This window comes from Siphateles boraxobius, unplaced genomic scaffold (genome assembly GCF_051911475.1).
Source record: "Siphateles boraxobius isolate OS27281-9 unplaced genomic scaffold, OSU_SipBor_1 12, whole genome shotgun sequence".
Classification (NCBI taxonomy): Eukaryota; Metazoa; Chordata; class Actinopteri; order Cypriniformes; family Leuciscidae; genus Siphateles; species Siphateles boraxobius.
In genome coordinates, this window is record NW_027508722.1 from 17,316,189 (window position 1) to 17,325,894 (window position 9,706).

Below are 9,706 nucleotides of genomic sequence, written 5' to 3' on the forward strand. Positions count from 1 at the left end.
ATAAGATTGACAATGACAACAGATGTTTACCTGTTCATTTCCATGAAAATGCAGAAAATATTAAACCAAATAATAACAGTCGAGACTGCAGTAAATTTAAGCTGAGGCAAATGCAACGTCTGTATATGGAGGAAGTGTTTCCCTGGCTCTGATGTAACTGCAGACAAATGACCTGTAGATTTTCTTTTTCAGCATCTCTATATTCATTTTCTGTTGAACCATTGATGCAATTGTTGATGAAAATATAAATAAATATAATTTTTAAAACTCAATCTCACTTTTATGTTTTAGCATGGTCATGGTTTCACATGACATCCAGGATAAATTTTGTATTAAAGGTGGAGTGAGTTTTTGAAAAACGCTGTTGAAAGTGTATAGGAACGAGCACCACAACACAAATGTAGCCAATCAGCAGTAGAGGGCGTAGATGTCAGATTTACCCCTCTACACTAACGGAATCCCAGGAACTAGAGCCAGACAGATGTTTTAGAAACCTAAAAAACAGTTTATTTATTTATAATTTAGTAAATTATGAAACTAGGGCAGATCTCCCCACAATGAATAAATACACAATTTTTACAATAGAATCAAATGTTGATGAAATCTTTTCCCAAACAACAAAACAACAGCTGTCCAAATTGCTCTTTAAGCTGGCTGTTTCAGTAAATCCAGGCCGGGGGCGTGGCGATCGTGATGAACAGGGGTTCCCTGGAGGCGTGGCCGAATGCAGACGTGTCAGAGCGGGGGATCCCGGAAGTTACTTCTTCGCCACCGGCGGCGTAACTCCTCCGACTCAAACAAGAAAGATTGTGGACATTAATGCAAGAAAAACAGCAAAAGACCATAAACTCATTCATGGGCCAGTGCAGAAAAACTACTTTCCTGTCCCAGACAGAAATGACGCCTTTCCACTCTCTCGAGTTATCTGGCAGGTGGCCTGGCTCCGGCGTGGCTTGGCGGCTTTCCGTCTGAGAAGGAATCAGCAAGAAAGAGTCCTCAGCAAAAGCAGCTACAGTGAGTGCTAGACCATCAGCATCAAGCAATGGATTACGAGAGGAAGAAAAAGAAGAACGTCCCTTTCTAGGAATACTTGTGTGCGTTGTATACTCGTGTCTTCGATCGATCGTGCCGTTTACCAGCCGAGGAGCACCCGCATAGAGAAGTGAGATCAATGTCCGGACAGCGCGCCCATGGTAAGTTTCAGTCACCTTTTATAGAGCTGCGAGTTCATGATTATAATGATCGAGAGTTGTGGCAGCTATTCAGTCAATGGGGACCACCTGTAGTAGTCCATTACATACCACACCCACAGTAGGCCTCTGACAAGACAATGTCAACAAACACATGTGCTCATTATAAACATCCATCACACATGCTCAATATCTTTACACACAAACACTGCACGCAGAATATCACTGCAATCAAAATCAAACCCACACAAATTACAAAGGAGCCATACTATCCCTCAACCCACTTTACCTTTCCCCATCTGACAGCTACCCCCCCACTTTAACATAAGTCGTCCCGACTATGTCACCGTTTGGTACCTCAATGGCCGGGTACCCTGTGTAGATCGCTGGGAGCGACGTGGACGTAGGAACTCTTCTACAGGGGCTTCTGGTGATAGACATTCCATCTCTGTTGGACCATCACGTTCCTGTGGGGCTGTACTGGGCCTCCTCTGAGAGTCAGGGTCTCCGCTGGTGGCCTCCAGCTCCTCTAGTTTAGGTAGTTCCAAGTGTGGTGGAGGGTCTGGAACAGTTGCCTCAGGTACTGGTGGGGGCCGAGTGCTCCAGAATACCAGGGGTCTGTATCCACGGTTGTTGCCACCCCCCTGTGGCCAGGATATTCCTTCATCCTGGGTGGATCGTGCCTGTTCATTGGCTGGCAGCTGTGGAAAAGACACTGGACACACTCGCAAGTTATTCCTGTGAGCAGTGCGAATAGGACCTTCCTCACCTTCTGGACGAATCAGGTATACTGGTCGGCCCGGGCGCAGTTGGGAAACTACCACAAAGGGTGTCGGTCGCCATCGAGGTGGCAACTTTCCGTGGGCTCGCCGACGGAAGTGCCTGAGGAGGACACGCTCCCCAACCAAGAGGTCCAATGCCTTGGCTCTCTGATCCCGATGGGTCTTATCACTTTGCTGCCTCTGCCAGGTATGTTGTTGGACTACTTTGCATGCCTGGTTAAGTACCTGATGGTGGGACTGAACTCACCCGTTGAGGGTCTGTCGCTTGGTCACGGGCCCCGCCTCATGGATCCAATCTATTGGGAGCCTTGCATGTCTTCCAAACACAGTATAGTAAGAAGTGAGGCCAGTGGGGTATTATTGTACGCCTGAAGGAGGGCAGGTAATCTCACTGGCCACTGGGATTGTGCCTCATCTGTTAAGTTTCCCAGCAGCTTCAGGAGTGTCTGGTTAAATCTCTCACAGGCTCCGCTACCTTGCGGGCGGTATGCCGTGGTACGCTTCATCCGGCATCCTTACAAGAGACACATCCGCTGGAATAGATTTGAGGTAAAGGCCGCCCCACGGTCCGAGAGAATGTGCTCCGGGCTCCCATACACCTGGAACAGGTTCTTCCATACTGCCTTGCCAGTGGTGGCGGCGGTCTGATCCTTGGTGGGCACTGCAAGGGCATATTTTGAGAACAAATCGGTCATTACCAGAATATCGGGATATGCGTCTCCTGGACGACCCAATGACAAAAAGTCAATGCCCACCATCTGAAACGGATATGAAGTCTCAATGGGCACCAAAGGTGCTCTTACCTCGGGACCTGCTTTGTACACTACACACCTAGGACAATCAGCAGCCCACGCAGTAGAGTCCCGTCTCATCCCATACCAGAAGAAGCGCTTCTTCAGCAGGGAGAGTGTTCTCTCCGCACTAGGATGGCCACCTTCTACACACTAAAAACTCATGGGTCAAAAATAACCCATAATGGGTTAATTTTGACCCAAATCCTGGGTTAAAAAGGGACCAACTAATTTCTGGGTTATTTCAACCCAGAAAATTGGGTTCTTCTTTTTGACCCACATTCTGGGTTAAATACCTGACCCAAATGTTGGGTTTAAAAAACCCAACATAGTAGTTAACTATAACCCAACTTCTGGGTCAAAAGAACAACCCCAATATCTGGGTTGAAATAAACTAGTTACTATGACAGTACTCTTTATTTCAGAAAATAAAACTTTGTTTTACATTATATCTGTCACGGTGTGGTGCAGGCAGAAGAAGAAGAGGAGGAGTCCAAAGTTCCAATTCAAATGTTTTACTAAAAGTACCTCCAAAAAGTACAGACAGGCAGGATGTACACACACTAAACAAGACTACAAAGTAGAACAGCTGATGATGATGATGATGATGATGGTAATTAACTAAACAGAACACAAACATTGGTCATGTAATTTACTGCAGCTTAACACAATTAAACAGTTCTGCAATTAAGCAAGGCAGTATTAAGAAATTTGACTGGATTTGATTCAGATCCCTCAATATGATACACAACTTGCTGCAGAAACTCCCATGCGGGAGCACACTGCTTGGGGTAGTTGATATCAAGAACATAATATGCCTTGAAGCACACGTCAACTGCTCCAAGCAGTGTGCTCTGAGGGAGTGCCTGACCAGCTAATATAACAAATGCCTGAGAGGCACATTGCTGGGGATCTCCCAGCGCCAGGACAGTGGGGAATGGCTTTGATTGCTGGAGGAATTCCACCATATTTGTTCCAACCTAAAACAGACAGACAGAAAGATAGGTAAAAGAAAGTGAATATTGTGTAGAAGGTGAATTGTAAGCAAGATAATAGACTAGCAGTCTGTGTTATATTACAAGGAAGCCAAATGAGCTGTGGTTCTTAATTGGTGTGTTCTTTATGTGTGGGTCATGAATGTGTACAAGAAAATGTGGTTTGAGAACCACTGAATAATAAAACTTAACATCTTTAACTTCATTTTCTAGTCAGATTGCTACCTTGGATGGCATTGCCCAAAACTTAAATACAACTGAGGAACCTTGGATTTTTTTTTATTTTTTAAATCAGGTTTCACCCTTTAGCTTTCACATGAAACATGTCATTTGGATTGCCTTCTTTCAACTGTAAAGTATGGTTAGAATTAAGAATATTCTCTCTCAGAGTGGTGCTGAGAAACTGGTCCATTGTACTTACAGGCATTTGGTGTATGAACGCTGTCCGGGACTCTTCAGTGGAGTGCCGGATAGTCTTCTTCCCAACCCTGTAGAGGGCCTGTGGCACCATGGTGGGTAGCAGTGTTAGAGCTAGTTCCCCTTTGGCATCTGTAGGCATCTATTTCTTCATCTGAAAAGACAGAAAACAAGACAACATGAGTATTGTTAATAAGTCGAGACAATCTCACCAGTCACTCTTTGATTATCAAGCTAACATAATCACTTTTAATGGAATACTGTGGCTTTTTTGTTTTAAAATGTGGCCCAATTTGCTAGTTAACTAATGTGGTTCTTTTGCAGCATTACCCATTTTTTGTGAATGACAATCTATACTGTCCATCTTTTATTTCATTAACAACTGTAATGACATTAATGCAGAGATGAATATCTGGCCCATTTTATGCATAACAGCTTAAAGATAAGGCACAAGTTTCTAGGCAGTAAAATGCTCACCTCTAAAATTTTCGATCAGCTCAGACAGCGGTTAGCTGAAGAGTGACAAAGCTGTCCATTGACCTGGAAAGAACATAGCAATATAGAAGTTAGCAAACAATTTTCAGGTGATATTCTCAATTCATTCAGTTAACGGACGCTCTGAGGTAAAGTGTTCAGACTGCAGACTCAGAAACCATTGTATTTAATTGTACAGTACAATGTACAGCCAGCAATATTGTTATGTTTAATGACATTGTGGAATTACGATAATGTATGTACTATTTTATGATTGTACTGTACAATTTAAATACAATCGTAGCTGAGTCTTCATTCTGAACACTTAACCTCAAAGCATCCGTAACAAATAAATGTAAATTTAATATTAAACTATGAAAATGGCGCTCTGTTGCGCGGCAGGGTTTTGAACAAGGTCCTGAGCCGTTGCTGGGCGCTGGTCGCGGACAGACGCCAAATGGCGCCACAAGGTTATGAAAAATAGAACTTAAAGACCGTGTAAAGTGAATTCAGTCATTTTCTTCTAAACACATTAAATAGGTCATAACAGTTAAATGTATTTCTCAACAATGTGTACAAAGCATTTCAACCATTTTGACACCTAATTTCATGAACTTATCGTTATTTTTAATCATTCAAATCTGGCTGTGTGGTTAATAACACCTTCTTCTTTAGTTTGACAAACTTTACACGGACTTAAAACTAACGTTAGTTAACGTTAGATGTTACCACAGACTTGCCACGGTTAAATTGTTATCTCACCGTAGCAACTAAGTCATGGTAATTTTGTCAGCAAATGGTGCTAAACTAACAACGGGGACATTGACACATAAAAGTTTACGTTACATCAACACTGAAAATACTCGCTTACCTTGAATACACGATGAAGTTTCACCGAAGAGGCACAGGCCAAAAGGATTGAGCGCGAAGCGACAGTTATTTCAAACGAGTCGACGACTGTGAGAAAATTCCAGAACTGCGCGGGCACGGGCGCGCGCGGGGGTAGAGAGAGAGAAAGAGGCGTTTCTTCTTGCTCTTCTTCTGAATTTCTGGCACACTGATTTAAATAATATAGGGGCAAGGATGTAATATATGAACTTATATCTTCTATTTCTTAGTTAATATATCCATGTTTAGAGGGTGTGACATTTTATTTCTCCTACAAATGGTGATACTGTTTTATCATAATGTACACAATACGCAAGTGTGATTGGTCATTATTATGAACTATGTTGACATGATAATATAATAACTACATAAAATACACCCCTCCAACAAAAAAAATATATAGAGAGAGAGAGAGAAAGCCAACCCTATAACCCAGAACATGGGTTACTCTTTGAAAAATAACCCAGAAACCCAAATAACCCAGGAATTGGGTCAAAATATTAGCCCTATAACCCAGAAAAGGGTTACTCTCTAAAAAAATAACCCATAATTTTGACCCAACACAAATAACCCAGAAAATGGGTTGAAGAAATAACCCATGAGTTTTTAGTGTGTATATGGTTTTCCTGACACAGAATTTTCGTATGAGCACTGGGAACCAGAATCTGGCTAGAAGATTCACTGATATGCCCCTCTGATCTGGTTACTCTCCCTTGGAGCATCCTGGCCTACTTCAATCTGGTCCCATTCACGTTAGAACTGCTGGAGTCCCACACTCAGTCCAACCTGTTGTTCTACAGGAGGGGGTTGCCCCTATTGTTTCCAAGAGAGCAACTGACTTAAGTCTTTGACTTGACGTTGTCGTGTGTACCACATCGGTTGCTCCGTAGCATCCTCCACATCAGTGGACTTTGCTCCCACCAGCCGGGTCATGACCTCTTGTTGTTCCCCTGGAAGTCTAGATAGGACGTCATCGTTACGGTTAGCAGTCCCCGGACGGTATCTGATTATATTCTTGAAGTTGGCTAGCTGGGCTGCCCACCGTTGTTCTACCGCTCCAAGCTTCGCTGTCTCCAAGTGCACGAGTGGATTGTTGTCGGTAAAGACTTCTACCTCCATTCCCCATAGATAGTCTTTGAACTTGTCGGTCATTGCCCACTTAAGGGCCAGCAGTTCCAACTTGAACGAGCTGTAGTTCTAGTCGTTCCTTTCAGTGGGATGGAGACTTCGACTGGCATAGGCAATGACACGTTCTTTTCCATCCTGCACCTGGGCCAGCACTGCACCCAGACCCTCCAGGCTCGCATCTGTGTACAAACGGAAAGGCAGATTAAAATCGGCATAAGCTAAAATGGGAGGACTCACCAGAGCTTCCTTCAGCTGTTGGAATGCCTGTTGGCACTTTGTTGTCCAATGGATCGGTGCAGTCTTATGGGTCGTTGTCATGCCTTGTAACAGGCCATGGAGAGGAGCAGCAATCTTTGCGAACGCAGGGATATACCGACGGTAATATCCTAGCAGTCCAAGGAAGGACCGGACCTGGCGGACATTCTGCGGGGCAGTCCAGGCCTGGATGACTACAGTCTTCTCAGGGTCGGTGGCTACACCTTCTGAGCTTACTATATGTCCCAAATAGGTCACTTGTTTCTTGAATAATCGACACTTTCTGGGGTGGAGTTTTAAGCCATGGCCATTGAGCCGCTCAAACACTTTGTCCAAGTCCTGGAGGTGCTGGTCAAAGCTTGATGAATACACAATGACATCATCGAGGTATATTAATAGTGATTCGTTCAGAAATTTGCCAAGACAGCGCTGCATGAGTCTTTGGAACATTGCAGGCGCGTTACAAAGCCCAAAGGGCATACGCTCAAACCGATATAGCCCTAGGGGGGTGGTGAAGGCAGTCTTCTCCCTATCCCGCTCGACCACCTCAACTTGCCAATAACCACTGGCCAGCTCCAAAGTTGAGTACCATTGGGCACCTTTGAGACTAGTCAGAGACTCCTCGATGCGGGGAAGGGGGTAGGCATCTTTATGTGTGACAGTTCAGCCTCCGGTAATCTACACAGAATTGCCAAGACCCATCCTTCTTTACATGTACGATTGGTGCAGCCCACGGGCTAGAACTCTCCCTGATGACCCCACCATCCAGCATGTTCCTCAGCAAGCTCTTTAATTCGGGAGACAGCGAGGGTGGAACTGGTCTGTATCGCTCACGGCTAGGAGGAGCAGCCCGGTGTGGATCTGGTATTTCACGATATAAGTTTTGCCATAGTCCTCATCATGCTCCGCAAAGATGGAACGCCATTTCATCAACAACTCCTGCAGGCGTTGCCGCTGTTCCTGGTTCAATGCAGCACCCTCTTGTTCCAGGCCAGATGGTAAGGTGGAGGGACAGGCACAGACAGTGCTGACCCAAACTTCGACCACTCCAGGACTGCCCGATGTCAGTATAAGCTCCCTTTGCCCAACAATGTGCTCAGGTGGCAGTGTGGTGACTCCTGCAAGTGGCCAATGCTGGGGGACCTGCACGGGGTACTTAGTTGGATTGCAGAGCCTCAAAGGCAGGTGGCCATCATGTAATACAGCAATAGTGCGTGCTGTTCGCCAACTTGACTCCTCATCTGCCAACGGTTCAATCAGCACTGAGCAGTTGTCTCTAGGCACTTCATCACTCGTCCGACACCACAGCACCATCTCTTAGTTAGCTTCGCCACCCCATGTCCCAATGCTGTTGGCCCCTTCTGCTGTATTCGTCGACATACTGCAAAGGTCTTCTCCCATAAGTTACCTTCAGTTGGCGCCACAGCAGCCCGGAAAGCCACCACCCCTGGATGGATACCCTGCATGAGTTCCTTCCAGCATTCGGTTATCACATTCATTCCCAGGACTGCCCTGTCACTGCCCAAGCACTGGTCTTCAACAATTATCACACCCTTGTTGGGAACATACCCCTCCTACCTTAAAGTCCATCATGGCGTAGCCTATGTAGGGGATTTGTAATCCATTGGCTGCCTTCAGTGTCAACAAGTTGGATTCATTTATTTCGTTTCGACAATGGGCCACCCTCGGTTGCAACCCCCCCCCCCCCCCCCCCCCACTGATAAATCATGGTGGATGGAGGTGGACGTTGACGTTGCAGTAGAATAGGAGCCTGCCGGGTCCCAGGAATGGCTGATTGGCTAGCTACCGGCGCCACATAGGGAGATTGATTCCGCAGTTCTTCTACTAATTTGCTACTAAGGGTTTTTAATTGTGCTGCCAGCTCGTCCCGCAGCTCAGACTTCAAGCTCTCTCGGAGGTCAGACTTGCGTCCACCCCTTACATCGGAAGAAGCAATCTGGGTACGAATAGCATGAGCCTCTACTTCAGCAGGGGGGCTGTCTAACTCCCTTTCCAATACACAAGCTTCTTTCAGGACAGCCTGGAACGTCAGCCTCTCATCTCTTCGCAAAAGTTGCTGTAGCTCCTGTCGTACTGGTCCTGTCCGAAGGCCCAGCACCAATTGGTCACGTAATAGGGCATCTTCGTCCGTGGCGGCATTCCGTTCGGTGGCGCACCACCTAGTATAGCATTCTCGTAGCCTTAAGCCAAATAGACTGATGCCCTCATCTGGACCCTGGTGACATTTATAGAACTCTGCACGTCGCTGAGCATGGTTGGCTGTATCCCCAAAAAAACGGCTGCTTCCCGTCGGACTTCTCCATCCAGTGTGCTCAAGACAAAATCCACCTGTTGTTGGGCATTCAGGGGTTGGGCGCGCAGCATGGCTCTCATCTGGGTCTGCCATTCTCCGAACTTACGTCGCTCTCCAGTGAACTTAGGGGCCCAGGACGCACTGAAAAACCAGGGCATAATTTGCAGCGACATAGGTGGGACTGTTACATTACTACCCGACTGCCCGTCATCATTCTGTTGGCTCATGTTGCTGGGACCCTGCCGACTGCGCCACAAAGAGGTGTCAGATTTACTCCTCTACACTAACGGAATCCCAGGAACTAGAGCCAGACACATGTTTTAGAAACCTAAAAACCAGTTTATTTATTTATAATTTACTAAATTATAAAACTAGGGTAGATCTCCCCGCAATGAATAAATACACAATTTTTACAATAGAATCAAATGTTGATGAAATCTTTTCCCAAACAACAAAACAAAAGCTGTCCAAA

At 45.7% G+C, this 9,706-nt stretch overlaps 1 long non-coding RNA gene across 1 annotated transcript; it reads right to left on the bottom strand.

Annotated features, from left to right (window-relative positions):
• Positions 1-3,365: 3,365 nt before the first annotated feature.
• On the bottom strand, positions 3,366-5,614 carry LOC143713762 (uncharacterized). Its single transcript, XR_013195276.1, has 4 exons — positions 5,521-5,614; positions 4,653-4,715; positions 4,180-4,329; positions 3,366-3,743 (listed from the first exon to the last, which is right to left on the bottom strand). It is a non-coding gene; the product is annotated as an uncharacterized LOC143713762 (long non-coding RNA).
• Between the last annotated feature and the right edge of the window lie 4,092 nt (positions 5,615-9,706).